The sequence below is a fragment of the Cetorhinus maximus genome, chromosome 6 (genome assembly GCF_964194155.1).
Source record: "Cetorhinus maximus chromosome 6, sCetMax3.hap1.1, whole genome shotgun sequence".
Lineage (NCBI taxonomy): Eukaryota > Metazoa > Chordata > Chondrichthyes > Lamniformes > Cetorhinidae > Cetorhinus > Cetorhinus maximus.
In genome coordinates this window covers 75971628-75991980 of record NC_135884.1, presented here as the reverse complement: position 1 = coordinate 75991980, position 20353 = coordinate 75971628, and the positions used below count along the sequence as shown (strand labels likewise).

The 20353-nt window shown below is 48.9% G+C and overlaps 1 protein-coding gene across 2 annotated transcripts in view; it reads right to left on the bottom strand.

The window, feature by feature from the left end:
• Positions 1-20353, bottom strand: part of ift122 (intraflagellar transport 122 homolog (Chlamydomonas)) — a 171828-nt gene that overhangs the window by 134713 nt on the left and 16762 nt on the right. The window lies entirely within an intron of this gene.

Below are 20353 nucleotides of genomic sequence, written 5' to 3'. Positions count from 1 at the left end.
AAATGTCCTTTTTCTTCCTTTCAGCATCACCGGAGCATGGCCGGGAGGAGGAGACAGAGGGCCCACCTCTCACCCCTGAAGCCACCAAGCAACTGCACTCTCCATTGCCACACCATCTCAGCCAGGAAGGCACCAGTGCAGATACTAGCATCCCAGTGGGAATTAGATCTTTGGCTAGTGTCTCGGGGAACGGCGGTGAGGGCACTTCACACTCGTTTGAGGTGCGGGCAGAGACGGAGAGTGCCCAGGGCACCGGCAGTCGGAGGACTGCTGGGGAGCAGGTACATGCTCGGTCAGTGGCTGATGATGTGCCTCTAGAGTCATCCATGAGGCAGCGAACACTGGAAGTGCAGCAGGGTATGCAGGATGATCTGGCGGAGATAAGGCTATGCGTGACATGGTGCCCATGCTGGAGGAGTCCACGTGGAGCATCACTGAAGCAATAAGCCTCATGGCTGAGCGCCATGCTTCCTCCATGGAGAGAGTGGTAACTCTCGTGGAGAAGCACCTCCAGGAGAACAATCAGGTCCTCTTGGGGTTGCACTCGAACGTGCAATCCCTCACAGCAGCATTGGCCATAGCTGAAAAAAAAAGTCGTCTCAATTTCTCTGCTCCTCTCACCCATTCTAACCTGTCTCTCTCTGAACTTAATGCACTCCGTTCTCTCAGGTCCAACCCTAACATTGTCATCAAACCTGCTGACAAGGGTGGTGCTGTTGTTGTCTAGCACACTGACCTCTACCTCGCGGAGGCTGAGCGTCAACTCGCAGACACTTCCTCCTACCTCTCCCTGGACCATGACCCCACCACTGAACATCAAGCCATTGTTTCCAGGACTGTCACTGACCTCATCTCCTCTGGAGATCTTCCTCCCACAGCTTCTAACCTGATAGTTGCCCAACCTTGGACGGCCCGCTTCTACCTCCTACCCAAAATCCACAAACAGGACTGTCCTGGCAGACCGATCGTGTCAGCCTGTTCCTGCCCCACGGAACTCATTTCTCGCTATCTTGACTCCCTTCTCTCTCCCCTTGTCCAGTCCCTTCCCACCTACATCCATGATTCCTCTGACACCTTACGTCACATCAACAATTTCCAGTTCCTGGCCCCAACCGCCACCTCTTCACCATGGACGTCCAATCCCTCTACAACTCCATCCCCCACCAGGATGGTCTGGCGGCTCTCTGCTTCTTCCTCGAACAGAGGCTCGAACAATCCCCATCCACCACTACTCTCCTCCGTCTGGCTGAACTTGTTCTCACATTGAACAATTTCTCCTTTAATTCCTCTCACTTCCTCCAAATAAAAGGTGTGGCTATGGATACTCGCATGGGCCCCAGCGATGCCTGTCTCTTTATGGGGTATGTGGAACATTCCTTGTTCCAGTCCTACTCCGGCCCCCTCCCATAACTCTTTCTCCGGTACATCGATGATTACTTCGGTGCTGCTTCATGCTCTCGTCGGGACCTGGAAAAATTTATTAATTTTGCCTCCAATCTCCACCCATCATTTTCACATGGTCCATCTCTGACACTTCCCTTCCCTTCCTTGACCTCTCTGTCTCAATTTCTGGTGATAGACTGTCCACCAATATCCATTACAAGCCTACCAACTCCCACAGCTACCTCGGCTACAGCTCCTCACACCCCGCTTCCTGTAAGGACTCCATCCCACTCTCTCAGTTCTTTCGCCTCCGTCGCATCTGTTCTGATGATGCCACTTTCAAAAACAGTTCCTTCGACATGTCCTCCTTTTTCCTTAACCGAGGTTTTCCACCCACGGTGGTTGACAGGGCCCTCAACCGTGTCCGGCCCATCTCCCGCACATCCGCCCTCACGCCTTCTCCTCCCTCCCAGAAACATGATAGGGTCTCCCTTGTCCTCACTTATCACCCCACCAGCCTCCGCATTCAAAGGATCATCCTCCGCCATTTCCGCCAACTCCAGCATGATGCCACCACCAAACACATCTTCCCTTCACCCTCCCTGGCGGCATTCCGTAGGGATCGTTCCCTCCGGGACACCCTGGTTCACTCCTCCATCACCCCCTACTCCTCAACCCCCTCCCATGGCACCTTCCCAGCAACCGCAGAAGATGCAACACCTGCCCCTTCACTTCCTCTCTCCTCACCGTCCAAGGACCCAAACACTCCTTTCAAGTGAAGCAGCATTTCACTTGCACTTCCCTCAACTTAGTCTACTGCATTCATTGCTCCCAATGGGGTTTCCTCTACATTGGAGAGACCAAACGCAGACTGGGTGACCGCTTTGCAGAACACCTTCGGTCTGTCCGCAAGCATTACCCAGACCTCCCTGTCGCTTGCCATTTCAACACTCCACCCCGCTCTCATGCCCACATGTCTGTCCTTGGCTTGCTGCATTGTTCCAGTGAAGCTCAACGCAAACTGGAGGAACAGCACCTCATCTTCCGACTAGGCACTTTACAACCTTCCGGACTGAATATTGAATTCAACAATTTTAGATCTTGAACTCTCTCCTCCATCCCCACCCCCTTTCCGTTTCTTCCCCCTCCTTTTTGTTTTTTCCAATAATTTATATAGATTTTTCTTTTCCCACCTATTTCCATTATTTTTAAATGTATTTCCACCCATTGTTTATCTCTACCTTTTAGCCCTTTTAGTATTCCTTCACCCCACCCCCACTAGAGCTATCTGTACCTTGTCTGTCCTACTTTCTACTCTTAATTAGCACATTCCTATAGATAATATCACCACCTTCAACACCTCTTTGTCCTTTTGTCTGTGACATCTTCTGGTTATCTCCACCTATTACTGGCTGCTTGTCCCAACAAACCCCCCCCACCCCCCCTTAAACCAGCTTATATTTCACCCCTTTCCTATTGTTACTTAGTTCTGTTAAAGGGTCATGAGGACTCGAAACGTCAACTGTGCTCTTCTCCGCCAATGCTGCCAGACCTGCTGAGTTTTTCCGGGTATTTCTATTTCTGTTTTTGTATTGGCCATAGCTGGTCAGTGCCTGTGTGGGAGATGATCTGGACACCAAGTATCCCAGCTCGGTGCCCAACCATCTACGATGAGCAGGGAGGTCCGAAGCGACCTCACGTCGGCGCAGCAGCTGCCTGTCGACTCTGCGGGCTCCTCTCAGGGCGCTCCAGATGAGGGTGGCAGCTCCTCCGCCCCTCTGCCAGTGACCGTGGCATCCGATGAGGCTGCGGCGACTGAGGAGAAGCCAGCTGCGGAGCTGGCCACTCCCTCCCAGGTGGGGCCAGCACAGGCTCCACAGGCCAGAGGACGTCCGCCAAGGCCATCAGGACAGCATAGTGAGCAGGCTGTCTCAGATGCCAGTGCCAGCGAGGGACAGCACCTAGACGTAGAACCTGTAAGCGTAAATTTAAGGCACCTCAGGCACACCATGGGTTTCTCACTGGTGCTTTTATGTTGGCCCATAGCACTTAGTCAAAGACTTGGTGTGATGACCAACACCGTTTTTATTTTCCTTTATAAATTTACTTTTATTTACTCAAAAAACTTTGACACATTGCTATGCCTCAGGGTGATTCCTTACTTCTGCAAGTGGATGGGAACCCATAATGTTATGAGTGAGTTGTTTGACATTGAGCTTTATTGACAAGGGCCTTAGTTAATGTTACTATCCAGGCAGATTTAGCACTCAGGTATTGAGTATGGAGCCTGCAGCCCTGGCGTGTGTTGAAGGTCCATCTGTGGTGGGCTAGCTGAAGATTCTTTAGATTAAAGCCTCCCGGGTGTCCCTGCCTCCCTGGAGTATGCCCAGATCAGCATCTACCCCATCAGCATTCTCCTGTGTGTGCTCATCCTTGGACTCACTGCTGGACTCATCATGTGCATCTGGAACAACTATAACCACGTCTGCCTCATCTACTGTGTCGCCCCTTTCCAGCGCCAGATTGTGGAGAGCGCAGCATGCAACCACTATCAGCAGCACATGATCTGGGGGGGTGCTGGAGTGTGCCCCCTGAGCGGTCCAGGCATTGGAAGCGCATTTTGAGAAGACCAATGGTTCTCTCCACCACAGCCCTTATGGAGGCGAGGCTCCTATTGTTCCGCTGCTCTGCCTCTGTTCTTGGATGGCGGAGAGGCATCATGAGCCACCTTTTGAGAGGATGGCCCGTGTTGCCCAGCAGCCATCCATCCAGCCGGGCTGGAGAACTGAAGAACCTCGGCACCTGGGAGTGTCTGAGTATATAAGCGTTGTGGGAGCTGCCTGGGTACCTTGCACAGACTTGTAGAATCTGCAGCTTGTGACCACACACTATCTGCACGTTCATGGAATGGAAACCCTTCCTGTTGACCAAGGCACCGGGGTCAAGCATCTGTCATCTGCTTGACACAAGTTTGCACAGCTGTTTGGGACTCCGCAGAGATCACCCACTGACCCCTGGAAAAAGCCGGAAGCACAGGAGTTGAGGGCAGCTGTGATCTTTACAGGCACTGGCATGGGGTGCCCACCCACACAGTTTGCAGAGATCTCAGGGCCTATCATCTGACAGATGGAGGTGACTGTCTCCCTTGAGAGGGAGAGTCTCCTTCAGCACTGGATCTCAGACATATTGAGGTTGCTGCTTCACCACCTATAAACCCTAGCAGCAGGATAGTGACATCTTCTGCGGCTCCTTCTGCCTTGGGCTTTCTCTTGGCCCTGCGCCCCTTGTGCCTGCGCCTCTCCTCCCAAAGATGGCTCCCCTGGAGACTGAATGTGGACTCCTGGCCTCCTCCCCCTCCTGACCCTCCGTTCCTCCTCAGAGGAGGTGCCTCCATTGAAGAGCACAACTCCCATTCCCAGGCTAAGGGAAGGCTTCCCGAAAGCAGCAGGCCCTAGAAATGATTTCTACTATAGAGTCCCGATCAAGGCTTTTACATCTGTCCTAGCAGCTGGCATGAGTTTTGAAGTCTTCCTGCTCACTCAGGCAAGTAAAAGTTACTTTCACACTTAAATACCTCAAACATCACATTCACGACCCCACTCACCCCTCTTTTCCCACCCGTGGATGAGTTTTATGCAAATGTCTCCTACCCACCTGCCCGTTGCGCCCTTGCGACATCCTAAAGATCACACGGGCTGCAAAATTCAAGATCAATTGCTGCCTCAAGGGCCTTAACTGACCCGTTAAGTGATGGCAGGCGCACATCCGAATTTATAGCGCGCCCGCCTTCCCAAATATTGCAAAAGCGCGCGGTGACGTCGGAACACTCACCCAACGTCACCACGCGTCATTTTACATGCAGGCGTGCGGGGCCCGCCCCCACACACCAACGGGAAAATTCCGACCTAGGTAATTTTAGAAAATTTAAATCAATGTATCTACTATCTCAGCAGCCACTTCTTTCAAAACCCTAGGATGAAGTCCATCAGGGCATGGGGACTTGTAGTTCTAATAATTTTCTCGGTACCCTTTCCCTGATGATTGTAATTGTTTTAAGTTCCTCCCTCCCTTTCACCTCCTGATTCGCAATTATTTATGGGATGTTACTTATATCTTCTACTGTAATGACAGGCACAAAATATCTGTTCAATTCATCTGCCATTTCCTTATTTTCCATTATTAATTCCCTATTCTCAATCTCTAGAGGACCAACTCTCATTTTACCTACTCTTTTCCTTTTTAAATACCTTTAGAAGCTTTTTCTATCTGTTTTTATATTTTTATTTAGCTTCCTCTCTCCTTATTAATCTTATAGTCATTCTTTGCTGTTCTTTATATTCTGTCCAATCTTCAGACCCGCCACTCATCTTTGCGGAACCATACACTTTTTCTTTCGATTTGATACTATCTTTAAGATAAAAGCAAAAAACCGTGGATGCTGGAAATCCAAAACAAAAATAAAAATACCTGGAAAAACTCAGCAGGTCTGGCAGCATCTGCGGAGAGGAACACAGTTAACATTTCGAGTCCGTATGACTCTTCAATAGAACTAATTAAAAATAGAAAAGGGGTGAAATATAAGCTGGTTTAAGGCGGGGTGGGGGGGACAGGCAGAGCTGGATAGAGGGCCAGTGATAGGTGGAGATAGCCAAAAGATGTGATAGACAAAAGGACAAAGAGGTGTTGAAGGTGGCGATATTATCTAAGGAATGTGCTAATTTAGGGTAGAAAGCAGGACAAGCAAGGTACAGATAGCCCTAGTGGGGGTGGGGTGGGGTGAAGGGAAGGGGTCGAAATAGGCTAAAAGGTAGAGATAAAACAATGGTTGGAAATACATTTAAAAATAATGGAAATAGGTAGGAAAAGAAAAATCTATATAAATTATTGGGGGGGGGAAAGGGGGATCGGAAAGAGGGTGGGGATGGAGGAGAGAGTTCATGATCTAAAATTGATGAACTCGATATTCAGTCCGGAAAGCTGTAAAGTGCCTAGTCGGAAGATGAGGTGCTGTTCCTCCAGTTTGCGTTGAGCTTCACTGGAACAATGCAGCAAGCCAAGGACGGACATGTGGGCATGAGAGCAGGGTGGAGTGTTGAAATGGCAAGCGACAGGGAGGTCTGGGTCATGCTTGCGGACAGACCGAAGGTGTTCTGCAAAGCGGTCACCCAGTCTGCGTTTGGTCTCTCCAATGTAGAGGAAACCGCATTGGGAGCAACGAACGCAGTAGACTAAATTGAGGACAGTGCAAGTGAAATGCTGCTTCACTTGAAAGGAGTGTTTGGGCCCTTGGACGGTGAGGAGAGGGGAAGTAAAGGGGCAGGTGTTGATACTTTCTTTAACTTCTTTAATTAGTCAAGGATTTCCTGTCCTTCCCTTAGATTCTTTCTTTCTCACTGGAATGCATTTTTTCTGATATTCTCAAATATCTCCTGAAATGTCTGCCACTGCATCTCTTCTGACCTATCCCTTAACCTAATTTCCCAGTTCACTTTAGCCAGCTCTGTCTTCATGCCCTCATAATTGCTCTTATTTAAATTTAAAATACTAGTCTTAGATCCACTCCTCTGTTTCCCTCAAACTGAATGTAAAATTCAATCTTATTATGATCACTGCTACCTTCACTATGAGATCATTAATTAATCCTGTCTCATTGCACATTACCAGATCTAATATAGCCTGCTCTCTGGTTAGTGCTAAAACGTGCTGCTCCCGAAAACACTTTATTAACTCATCAGCCGGGCAATCTGAATTGTCCAATTAAATGTTGATTAAAATCACGCATGATTATTGCCGTACCTTTCTCACAAGCCCTCATTATTTCTTCGTGTGTATCCCGCCCTACAGTGTGGTTACTGTTCGATGGCCAAAAAACCACTCCCACAAGTGACTTCTTAACTTTACTATTTCTTATCTCCACCCAAACTGATTCTACATCTTGATCTCCACTAAGGTCATCTCTCTCCACTGTACAAATGTCATCCTTGATTAACAGAGCTACCCCTCCACCTATCTCTAGCTTCCTGTCCTTCCTAAATGTCATGTACCCTTGAATATTCAGGTCCCAGTCTTTGCTATCTTACAATCATTCTCTGTAATGGCTATCAGATCATACATATTTATTTCTATTTGTGCTGTCAATTCATCTGTTTTGTTATGAATGCTACATGCATTCAGGTACAGAACCTTTAGTTTATTTTTGTAACCTCTAGCCTTATCTGCTGGTGCACTCTTAGGTTTGTACCCTCTGTCCCTTCCTACCATGCTCTGATCATCATTTCCCTTATTTCTTAACTTGCTCTCTTATCATGTCTTCTCCATTTACTTTATCACATCTTCCAAAATTTGACCCCTTGCCCCCACTATTTTGTTTAAAGGCCTCTCTACCACCCTAATTTTACAACAGAATACTCGTCCCAGCACAGTTCAGATGAAGATCGTCCCAACATCCAGCTCCCAATTTCACTGGTACTGGTGCCAGTGCCCCATAAATCAAAACCAATTTCTGTCACACCAATCTTTGAGCCACGCATCTAACTTTCTAATCTGATTTACCCTACGCCAATTTCCTTGTGGCTCAGGTTGTGATCCAGAGATTGTTGCCTTTGAGATTTTGATTTTTAATTTAGCCCATAGCTGCTCATACTCCCTCAGCAGAATCTCTTTCCTTGTTCTACCTATGTCGTTGGTACCTACATGGACCACGACCACTGGATCCTCCCTCTCCCACTGCAAGTTCCTGTCCAGCCCACAGCAGACATCCTGAACTCTGGCACCGTGCAGGCAACACAGCTGCTCTCGGCTGCAGAGGACTGTATCTATCCCCCCAAATATATTGTCCTCAACTACCACACAGGCTGCAAGAACCTTGAATCTGTAAATAATTGCAAAAGCTGAGGCTCCTCCACTTCTACCTTCTGGGACCCCATACGTGCCTCAATCGCAGTCACACTCTCTTCTCCCTAACCAAATCAGAATGCCCTTTTCTAAAGGGTGCGACTGCCTCCTAGTACAAAGTGTCCAGGTAACGTTCCCCTTCCCTGATGCATCGCTGTGTCTGCATCTCAGCCTCCAGCTCAATGGCTCTGAGCCAAGGCTCCTCAATGCACAGACACTTACTGCAGATGTGTTTGCCCTAGATCACTTCGGCATCCAGGAATTTCCACATTCTTCTGTGGTAACACATCACCTGCCCTACCATCTTTATTATGTGTTAAGTAATTTGTTTTCAATTAATTTATAATTAATAAACACTGCTACTCCCAATAACCTTTACTACAACTAGCAAACCTTTCTACAACTTATAAAACCTTACAATTACTAATTACACGAGTTTTGAAGACAAACGAGCAAAATAAGCACCAAAGGATGAACAGGGGGTCTCTTTTCTCCTGAAAAGACTGCAATTCTGTAATTCTATGGTGTGATCCAAGTCACCTAGGGTTTTAAATGAATAATTTTCTGAAAGTATAAGTGCAGGTGCATTATGATAATAGCAATCTGTATTTATAGGGCGCACTTAGCACATGAATGGAACATTATAAGCATAAAATAATAATTTGTCACAGAGCCACATAAGGCAATGTGACAGATGACCAAAAGCTTGTCAAAGAGCTAGGCTTTAAGAAGAACCTTAATGGGAGAAAGATAAGTAGAAAGGCAAAGAGATTTAGGGATGGAACTGCATAGCTTAGGGCCTTGGCAGCTGATGGCATGGCCCCATTAAGGGAGCAATTGAAATCAGGAATACTCAAGGTGCCAGAATTGGGGGAGCACACAAATGTCAGGGAGCCGTAAGGCTGGAGTAGATTGCAGAGATGGGGGAGATCAAGACCACAGAGAGATTTAAAAACAATGATGAGAATTTTAAAATCAAGGCATTGCTTAACTGGGAGCCAATGTAGGTCAGCGAGCATAGGGATAATGGGTGAGTGGGACTTGGTGCAAGTTAGGACACAGGCAGCAAAATTTTGAATGACCACAAATTCGCAGTGGGTAGAATGTGGAAGGCTGGTCAGAAGTGCATAAGATCAGGCAAGTCTAGAGGTAACAAGGACATGGACAAGCACTTCAGCAGTAGATAAGCTAAGGCAAGGGTGGAGTCAAGCAATGTTATGGAGATGGAAATAGGTGGTCTTAATGATAGCATGGATACGTGGTAGGGATGTCATCTCGGGGTCAAATATAACACCAATGGGCCAAACAGACTGGTTTCATCTCAATACTGTTGCCAGGGAGAGACTGACGATTAGGCTTTGGGAAGGGCACTGGACAGGAAGGGCAGGGAGAGAATAGAAAGGGGTAATTGGGGTAGCTGCGTGAGAGGAGGTAGCGACAAGTGCCTCAGTGGAACTTCAGGGGATGCTGAAAGAGGCACAGAGAGAGGTTTTAGGGTAATTTAAGAGGGAATCAAGTCTGGAAGCGCAGCCAGACAGGAAAAACAATGAGTACCGAAGTATAGGGGCACGTGAGGGAGAAATGAAAGAGGTACGATGGAGTGTGGGGTAAACATGAAGGATGAAAAAGGGAGTGAGAGGGGAAAACAGAAGTGATGGACACAGAGTGGCAGCCAAAACATGCAAGTGGACACCTGGTAACTAACTTACATAGACATGGTTGCAGTCAGCAAACAATTTGATGTCGAGGTACCAGAATAAAAACAAATAGCAGCTTGGAGTACAAAGGTAAAGAATTAATTACAAATTTTTGCATATCATTGGTTAAGCCACAGTTAGAGTACTGTGTGTAGTTTTGAATGCCCCATTATACAAAGGATATTAAAGCTATATACAGAATTCTGTATGGATTCTTCAGGATGATGCTAGGTTTAATGTATCCTAATTTTTATATAGCTAGGCCTATGTAACTTGACCTTCCCCTGTGCCCATTTATGTGTGCATTGTGGCTGTTGCCACAAACCCAAACCCATCAGCTTCTTTTTCCAGCTTTTTCTTTTTTTTTAAATTTCTTTTCTCTTTATCCTTCCTAGGCTTTTCTCTTCTATCCTCATGTCTTTTTTTATGTTTCCCCTCTTAGGTACTCTTCCTTTCCAATTCCCTACCTAACTCTTCAGTACTCCTCGACTATCCTGCTCCCTTGCTGCTGTACCAGGCTTGAGTCCCTCTGAGATCAGCCGACAGCTTCCCTCTGTGCCTCTCTTAGCATCCTCCAAAGGGCTCAAGGCACTCGATGCTGGCTCATTAGAAGCAGCAACATTAATTGCCCCATCCTGCTCTCTGGCTAACCTTCCCACACATCTGCTGGGGGCTGATCTCGTCAATCTCCTTCCGTCCAACTCAACCCTCTCACTGCTGATCTTATGGACTCTGCCAGTGTCTCATATCACATCTCTTTCCAAAATGTCCATTCAATTGTGAACAAGGCCCTTGCCATCTATGAACTTATTGTGGATAGTTGCATCACATCATGGCTTTAAAGGAAATGTGGCCGAGGGGTAAAGACACCTTTCCTCTTAATGAAACTTTCCCACCTGGCGATAACTTCCACCTCTGGCCCAAAACCGTCACGGTGATGGTGTGGCACTTTTCACCAAATCACATCTTGGCCTTAACCCCTATTCCATTGGCACTTTCTCTAGTTCCACCTCCCTCACCTCTCATTCAAAATTCTCATTCTCTATATCACCTGTCCAAGTTTTCTCACTGTGATAGCTTCAATGCTTTCCTCCCTCAGCCTTTGCAGCAGTCAACCTCTCATCCTCAGTAATTTCAACACTCATCATGACTCATTATGCTCTCTCTCCTCTGAGTTCACTCTCTTTTATCCTCCCTTGATATCTCCCTGCATGCAAACTCCCCAACACATTTTCACAACCATCCCTTTGACATTCCCATCTCATGAGGTCTTGCTCCTCGCATCATATCAATCACAGATAAGGCCATCTCTAATCTCATCTTTGCATTACTTTCCACCCACATCCTTCCATGCCCCAACCCTACATCTTTCTGTACCTGCCCCTGGAAAAAAACTATCCCCTAATTCACTTACAAATGCACTTTCAGAATACCAAGGGTGGAATTTTCCCAGAATTACACGGTAGCGGTCAGGTAAGATGGAGTCCAACCTGCCGATGAAAATGGCGGGTTTTCACACTGTATCTTCCCAAGCCCGCCTCATTATATATGCACTCCTGCGAAACACACCGTTTCCATGGTGGGCGGGCTCTCATTCACCTGCTCACCATTGGCCCGCTGTTGCATCACGCCAGCTGCCATCATTAAAAGGCAGCCGCCAGCAAAGCGCTCATCGCCACCAGCTCACCACCACTGCCTGGGAGACATGGCCAGCAAAGGCAAAAAGACTGCAGCTCCCTGCTTCAACGATGGATCCCCAAAGTGATTGCTGAATGCCATGGAAGCTCATTGGGATGTGCCCTACTCTGGCTGCATGACGGATAACAATGTCACCAAGCTGGCTTGGGAGGCGGTGGCAGTGGCGGTCAGCGGGAACGCCCTGCAGAGGACAGCCACCCAGTGCCGCAAAGGATGAATGATCTCCTCCGTTCGCCAGGATAAATCACTCTTTTCATCACTCCCAACTCACACACTCACAAACCCATCACACGTCCACAGGGCCCTCACTCACTGCCAGTGCAAGGGACATCACCATTCACTCTCTCATACACACCGTCATTGTCCTCATCCCATCTATGGGACAACTCACCACCCATTAGGGCCAGGCATACCTATCATCTGACCCGGCAGGCATCCTGATACAATCTCCCCATCTCAATCCATGCAGGACAAACTGGCTCACAACATGAGGGAACAGATGGAGGGATGCCGGAATTCAAAATTCTGACAAAATTCAAAAACAGAGCAACCTAGCTGGCCAGCAATGGCCGGGACCGGTCCTGTGCTGACAGTGAGATCGGTGCTGCTCTGCCAAGTGAGGATCCAGCAGTGCAACATCCATCAGACAACCATGCTGCGAGTGATGTGTCCTGTTTCACAGGCCACTGCCATGCACTAATCATCTCCCCTTGCTTGCGCAGGTACATCTAGGAAGCAGCCGATGGAGTCCACGACCCAGAGCCTCCAAGCAAGCTACAAAGAAACCTCTAAAGAGGAACCTAAGGCCCTCTCCCTGAAGTCCCGTCAGAGCGCTCACCCACACCCTCCACCTGGGTGAGACCTAGCTTTAGAGTAGCCTCGGGATTACAATCTGGTGAGCACATCACACTGTCTGATCCACAGCAGGCGGCGGCAGGGACTTCCCAGGTCCCCGGCACTTGGAGAACTGTTGGTGGCCAAAATTTTGCTGAGTGCGAGTCAGATGAGGAGCCTCTGGACTCGGTCATGTCACAGTTGCTGGAGCTGCAAAGGCAAGCTAGGGAACAACAGGAAGGGATGTCCGCTGCACTCCTCAGATTGCAAGGCACGATGGAGAAGTTGATCCATCTTCAGGCTGAGGTGATAGCGCCGGCATTGCAACGCACCAACGTCAACACTGGTAGGATGGCGGCCGCCATGGAGACCTTGGTCCAGGACATCATTCCTGCACTGCTGCATGGGCTAAACTCCATTGCTGATACCACAGTTGGCCTCCAACAGTGTGTACGCAAGAAGGGAGCTGGGCAGCTCGATCTCATTCCAGCTATCCCTTCTGCTCACGGAGTCAGCCAGGGGCCCTCGGGCACCCATGGGGAGTGGGGGGGGGGGGGGAATCAGCAGGTGCACACACTGGGGCCATCCACCCAGGTGACTCTGGGAGTGACCGGCCTACCTGACTCCCCTCTTCCTGTGACCTCTGCAGATCTAACTTCACAGGCCGAGGAGGGTGCCACTGCCACACAGTAGGACCCTGAAAGCAGGCCGGGGCCCTCCAAGTCTCGGCCCTCCAGAGGGCGCCCGCCAAGGTTATCACAGACGGAGCGCTGCAGTCAGCAGGCTGCCTCCACCTCCCCTGTGGATGTCCAAGGAGCACCAAAACATAGCGGCAGGGTTAGGACAGTTAAGGAGAATTAGTTGCACAGCCTGGGCACGGGTGTTAACCACTTGTACATAATGTTCACTTATGTCAATAAATTCCCAAGAATGTCACCCTGCCTATGGCTCCTTGTTCTGATGAGCAGTGTTCTTGTCACTCAGATGTGAAACCTTTCTGCACAAGAGAAAAGGCAGGTGTCTCAGTTCAGGGCCTCTCCCCTGTGCTCTGTGCGGCCTTCAGACCGCAGTGATGGTCCAGCCTCACACTCCCTGGAAACATTACTGATGCCTGCACCTCGGCAGTGCTGGTCATTGCTGCCAGAATGTAGTGGACAGGCTACACAGAGTTCTCTCACTCTCTCTGTGTGCTCTCAGCACCTTTAAAGGTGGGGCTGGCCCCCATCACACAAGCATCTGCAACCAGTGATGCTGTGCACCAGCTCCTGAAGGGCTGAGGTGCTGAAGGCGGACACAACATCAGATGCATCTAAAGTTTCATGGCTGCGTCTCTGAGATGGCCCTGATCATGGAGCGTAAGCAAAGCTGCCCTTGGCCAGACTTAAGTCAGACATTCTCAGGGGCTGTGTGGACATCCATGGAGTGTCCTCACTGCATGTTGTCATCATCCTCCTGCAATCGAGCGACTATTCGGCCTCCACTGTATCTCCACGACAGAAGCATTCTCTCAGAGGGTATTCATGCTACGATAAACCAGACTGGCGTCAAACGTTCACAACAGCGCTGTGAGGATCTACGGGGACACTTTACTGCATGCCGTCATCATCCTCCACAAATCTGGCAGCTATGAGGGCCTCCTAAGTGCGCCTGCCTCGCGTAGCCAGTGCGAGAGCCTCATCTCCATCGTTGTCACCACTGAGGGCTCCCTCACCCTCTTCCCCATCAGCGTCCTCCTTATCAGAGGAGATGTGGAGCTCCTGCATCTCCTCCTCAGCTAGCTCCTCACCCCGTTGCAGTGATAGGTTGTAAAGGGCGCAGCAGATGACGACGATGTGGGACACCCTCTGCGGACTGTATTGCAGGGCTCCACCAGACCGGTCCAGGCACCAGAACCGCACCTTCAGCATCCCGATGATCCACTCCCCCAAGTTGCAAGCTGCAGCATGAGCCTCATTACAGCGTCGCTTTGCTGCAGTCTGAGGCCGCCGCACGGGTGTCATCAGCGGCGGCCTCTGTGGGTAGCTCTTGTCCCCAAGGAGCCAACCCTGCAACCTCTGTGGACCCTGGAAGACTGCAGGGATCTGCGAGCGACTCAGAGTGTAGGTGTCGTGCACACTCCTGTGCGCATACCTGCAGGATCGCATACCAACTGCACGTTCAGTGAGTGGAAGCCCTTGCGGTTGGTGAAGTCCACTGAGTGTAACAATGGAGACCTGAGCGCCACATGAGTGCAGTCAATCGCACCCTGCACCTGTGGGAATCCCAAGATCAGGGCGAATCCAGTGGCCCTTGCATCCTGGCTGTCCCGGTCCCGAACGAAAAGCACAAAGTTGTGCACCACGGAGAAGATGGCATCCATGACCTCTTGGATGCATTTGTGGGTGGCGGATTGTGAAATCCCACAGAGGTCACCTGTGGAGCCCTGAAAGGAGCCACTGGCATAGAAATTGAGCAGCACGGTCACTCTCACAGCCACTAGCAGTGCATGCCCTCCATGTCCTCTTGGCACCAAGTCCTGCAGTAAGTGGCAGGTGTGAGCCATCAGTTCCCTAGACATGTGCAGTTGTTGGCAACACTGGTTCTCAGTCCTCTGCAGGATTGGCAGGCGGCGTCTACAGACCCTGGGTGTCGCTAGGCGCCGACCAGCCACAGCTCACTGTCGCTCCTGGACAGCGTGTACGGGAGCCCCTGCTGCCCCTTCTTCATGAGGTTGCTACTCCTGCCTTTTTGCAGCCAGGTGCCTCCTCAGTCGTTCTCTCCTCCATCTTCTACGGACTCTGTAGGCCATCAGGCATGCAGCTAGGTCACCAGGATCCATGATCCTGACATGGTCCTCCTGCAGCATGAAAGGGAGAAAGAGAGACGTGGTTATCATGGCTGTGCTTAGCACCTTTCCTGGTCCTGTGTGACCGCTCCTTAATGCTTCCCGGAGAGTACTGGTCACCCCTCTGACGGCCAGAGGTGAGTGTACTGCATGGCTGCCCTGTCAACCTGCGACATGGGGGACACTGGTCCAAACCAGGATGCTGAGATTGCAAGGGGCTCTGAATGCCTCTATCAGTGACTGCTACATGGCCAGCATTGGTGGCGAGGAGATTGTACAACGTGTGCAGTCCAACTGATCCACGGTCCAATAAAGTGGTGGCAGACTCGAAGTCTGTGCCGGGAGGGTGGGGAGCGGTGGGGGGGTAAGGTATGGAATGCTGTGGTGCCTCCACGTTGCTTGCATAGGCTGGCAGGCTAGGAGCCTGACCCCAATCATATCACTGTGGCTGCGCCTGATCTATCTTAGTTGCTGAGGCAGTCAGTTTATGCAGGTGTCCCTAATGCATGGCCATTTCCCTTGCTTACGCTGCCCCCCACCTCGATTGCACGGGATGCAGGGCCAGGGCAATACTTGGGCCCCCTCACCCCCTCAGCCGTCGCCTCTGGGGCTGGCCAGCACTTGCCCCCAGACACCCACCACCCCTCAGCAGTTGCGTCCGGGGCCAGGCATCAGTTGCCCCAACCCCCCGGAGCCCAGAGGCCTGTAAACAACAGGCGAGCTGCGGAGAACTTACCTCAACTGCCCCAAAATAAAGGCCACCAAGTGCACGTCGCCTGCATGCTGTTGTGAAACACGTTGGCGTGCTTTCCCACCAATGTGGACGGACGATACGGCGGGGTTCCAAGAGCCTGGCGGGATGGCCTTTTATTTATATGCTAATGTATTACAATTAGCTCTCCGACGACCGATGGCGGAAAAGCTGCCCGCCGTTGGAGGGCTGAGCAAAAGATCGCGACCTGCCATCATGAAGTGGGTCCCGCCATATTTTCCGCACACGGCACCTATCACGCCCACCACTAGCGGGCTCGGAAAATTCCGCCCCAACTGTCTAACCCTCTATTTACCACAGCATGTCTGTAGCTACTGATCTGCTCACCCTCACCTCCCTTGATGTCCTTGCACTCAATAAGACCACTACTCTCTCTCATTCTGGTGTTTCCCTGGAACTGCCTTCATCTCCATTCCCCTAAGAATGTGGACCTGAAAGAATATGGCAGACACCTGGTTTAATCATCACCCAATATGGCTAGACCATGTAAAGCACCAGTGTGTCCTGCTCATCTGCTAAACCTGCTCAATGTTCCAGGATCATCCTAGAACGCAAACATAAACCACCACCCCCCTCCTCCCTCGGTTTCTTTGCATGTGTAAACCCCTCTCTCCTGTCTCCTCTACCCTCAACTTCAACAATAAATGAAAGGAGCTATGGATTTCTTTATCATTAAGGTTGAGACAATCCAATCAGCTGCCTCCCTTCCTTCCACTGGTTCGCCCGGTCAAACTTCCTTTAATGCTCCCCCCCTACCCTAACCCTGAACTCGCATCTTTATCTAGTTTCTCTCCTACCTCCCCTCATGCCCTCTCCCAGCTTATCTTGTCCACAAGACCTACCTCTTGCTCCCTCAACCCTATTCCCAATAAACTGCTGACCACCTGATTTTCCCTCCTGGTCCCCAGGTGTGGTCCCTCTCTCCTTTAAATCTTCGGTCATCACCCCTCTCCTCAACTAACCCTTGACTCCACCATCCTTGCAAACTATCATCCACCATCTCCAACCATACTTTCCTCTCCAAATTCTTTGAATGTGCCATTGCCTCCCAAATCCGTGCCTATCTTGCCCGCAACTCCATATTTGAATATCTCCAATCAGGTCTCTGCCTCGTCACAGCTTTTATCAAAGTCACAAATAACATCCTATACAACTGGAACAATGATAAACTATCACTCCTCACCCTTCTCGACCTTGTCATGGTTGACCACACCATCCTCCTCCAACACTTTTCCACTGTCATCCAGCTGTGTGGCACTGCTCTCATGTAGTTCGATTTTTATCTATCTAACCATAGCCAGAGTATCACTTGCAATGGCTTCTCTTGTTGATCTCACACAGTCACTTCTGGATTTATCCTTGATCCCCTCCTAGTTCCCATCTACAGCGACAACATTAGAGAGTAGATTTAGTTTGCACGTTTGCCGGACACTCACGGGTCTTCTTCACCATCACGTCTCTCTCAACCCTTCCATTGTTGCTGAATTATGAGACTGTTTATTCAACATGCGGTGCTCAATGAGCAGAAATTTGTTCTAAGTAAATATTAGGAAGACTGAAGCTATTGTTTTCAGTCCCTGCTCTAAATACGTTCCTTCACTACTGACTCTATCTCTCTCTGGCAACTGTTCAAGACTAAATCAGATTCTTTGCAACCTTGGATTCATATTTGAGCCTGAGATGAGCTTTCAACAACATACTTATACCAGACCAAAGACTGCTTATCTCCATCTATGTAACAAGTCCCGGCTTCACCCTGTCTCAGCTCATTTGCAGCTGAAACCCCCATGCATGTCTTTGATACCTCTAGACCTAACTGTTCTAACGCACGCCTGGCCAACCTCCTACATTCTTCCTTCTGTCAATTGGGGTCATCCAAAACTCTGCTGCCACTGAACTTTCTCACAACAAGTCCCGGTCACCTATCACCCCTGCATCTGTCAACCTACACTGGCTCCTGGTCAAGCAATGCCTCGTTTTTAAAATTCACAACCTCATTTTCAAATCCTTCCATGGCCTCGCCCCCTTCTACCTCTGTACTCTCCTTCAGCCCCACAGCCCTCTGAGATATCTGCTCTGATCTAATTCTGGCCTCTTAAGCAGCCCCGATTTCAATTGGTATACCATTGATGGCCACACTTTCAGATGCCTAGGCCCAAATCTTTGGGATTCCTTCCTTAAACTTCTCAGATTCTACCTCTCTTTCTTCCTTTAAGACAGTCCTTAAAATCTACTGTTTAACCCAGCTTTTGGCCATCGGCCCTAATATTGCCTTATGTGACTCAATGTCGGATTTTACTTTATAATTTGTTCCTGTGACATGCTCTGGGGCCTTATATTTCTATTGCCGCTTTAATGTGTTAGGAACTAGAGATAGGTTAAGAAAGATATATTTGTATTTGTGGGTGTTAGGAATGAGTTTCATCTTTAAGTTTTAAGTTTAATTTGTATTTCTGTATTTGTGTGTTAAGGGGGGAAACTTAAGTTTTGGTTTCCCTTTCAAAGTTGCCTGCATTCTAATGAGGTTTTATCACTCTTGAAGGGAAGTTAAAACAAACACAAGGTAAAACAAACTGTGCTGTTGCCTAGCAACAGGGGTGTAGAGAGAGGGACCCACAGACGCAGAGAAACTGAAAGCAATTTGAGTTCAGTTGGTGATTATGCTCTAAGGTGGAGGGAGCAGTTTAATTCTCTCTCTAGCTGGACATACTAGCAGACTGTTGAGGAAAATAAGTCTGAGAATCTTAGGTGAGTTGCTCTAAAGTTAAAGTGGCCATGAATGTCGAGTGATTTCTGGATCTCAAGGGAGATACCAAGATGTCAGCAGTCTACTGGGAGAGGGAGCTGCAGAGAGCAGGTCCTAAAGGAAAAAGAGAAAGGCCCCAAGAAGCCCTCTAAGTTAAGTCAAAGGATAAGGACAGGAATTTGAAACAAGCCCCTGTTCAGTGGCAGTAAAAGCCAGGAGCAGAGAGGAAGGCTCCAAGTTTAGAGAGAGAAAGCTGCAGGAAGCAGAATCAAGGTAAAAAAGGCTTGCAAAAACCAGAAGATCCAAGGAGACAGCCAAAGGTTGCTGACTCCTTACTATGGGTATGTGAAACAGTGGTGTTCTGTTGGCACGGCTGAGTGTCTGAGAGAAAGTGCGTAGAAGAAACCTTGAATGCACGTGGCGATCGGGGGAGGAACATCGGAAGGAGAGTTCAAAACTCTGGAGGTGGAGCCTTGTGGAAGACGTCCGAGAGAAAGTGTCATTTGGGAGAAGATTCTAAAGCGAGTACTACGAGAGTGGAGATTGGAAACCCTCGAGAAAGATGGAGTTCAGTGAGGCTGGTTGACTCACAGTGTGACTATCGTCTGGGGGGAGTCGATGAGAGATCCAAAGCATCTGTTTGGGGTGGCATCTGTCACTTGGTTTCAGAGTGTGGTGTGCCTGACCACAGGTCACCTATTGGTTTACATGGACTGTGTACTTACTGGGAACATGAGAATATAAGATAACTTTTGTAACTGGTGTTATGGAATCTGTTTATATCTGTAAAGGTATTGTTGTGGGTGAAGGAGTATTATGATATGGCTCATCTTTTCTTGTCTAATAAATGTTTTATTCTTTTGTTAAAAGTTCATCAACTGGCTCCTGTGACCCTGTTCAGTAGCCACTCTCCACATTTCTAAACAAAAGATAAAAGTTAGGATCTATCAAGCCGGGTTCTACCCTGGGATCTGACTTGTCCAGTAGTAACATCAGCTGGCATCATAACAAATGTAATAAAAGTTGTTGTATGGGAAATTAATTATGAATGGAGACTAAAAACTGGGACTATTCCCACTGAATCAAAGAAGGCTAAATGAAGATTAAATAGAGATTTTTAAATTATCAAGGATTTTGATAGGGCGAATAAGGAGAGACATTTTCTCTCTGGTTGGAAAATTAATGATAAGAAGGGTTGGGAAAAATTTTGTTATACAGAAATAAGTGTACACACAATGTCCTGTCCATTAATGTAAATGGATGGAAAATCAGGCAGCCTCTCTTATGGGCATGCACTCATCCAACCTACTTTTCCTGTATTCACCACTCTCAGGACCAGGAAAGTCTACCCCAAATCTCCTGTGAGAACTCTAATAAGCTACCAATTAGCGAGATCCAAATTATTTGTGCCTCTTGAGCTGCTTTTAAAATAACAAATTCTTTCCTGAGTAGATGGTTGGAGGTCCATGTCCATATGATGCTCCATGCTCAGGTCTGCCTGCCAC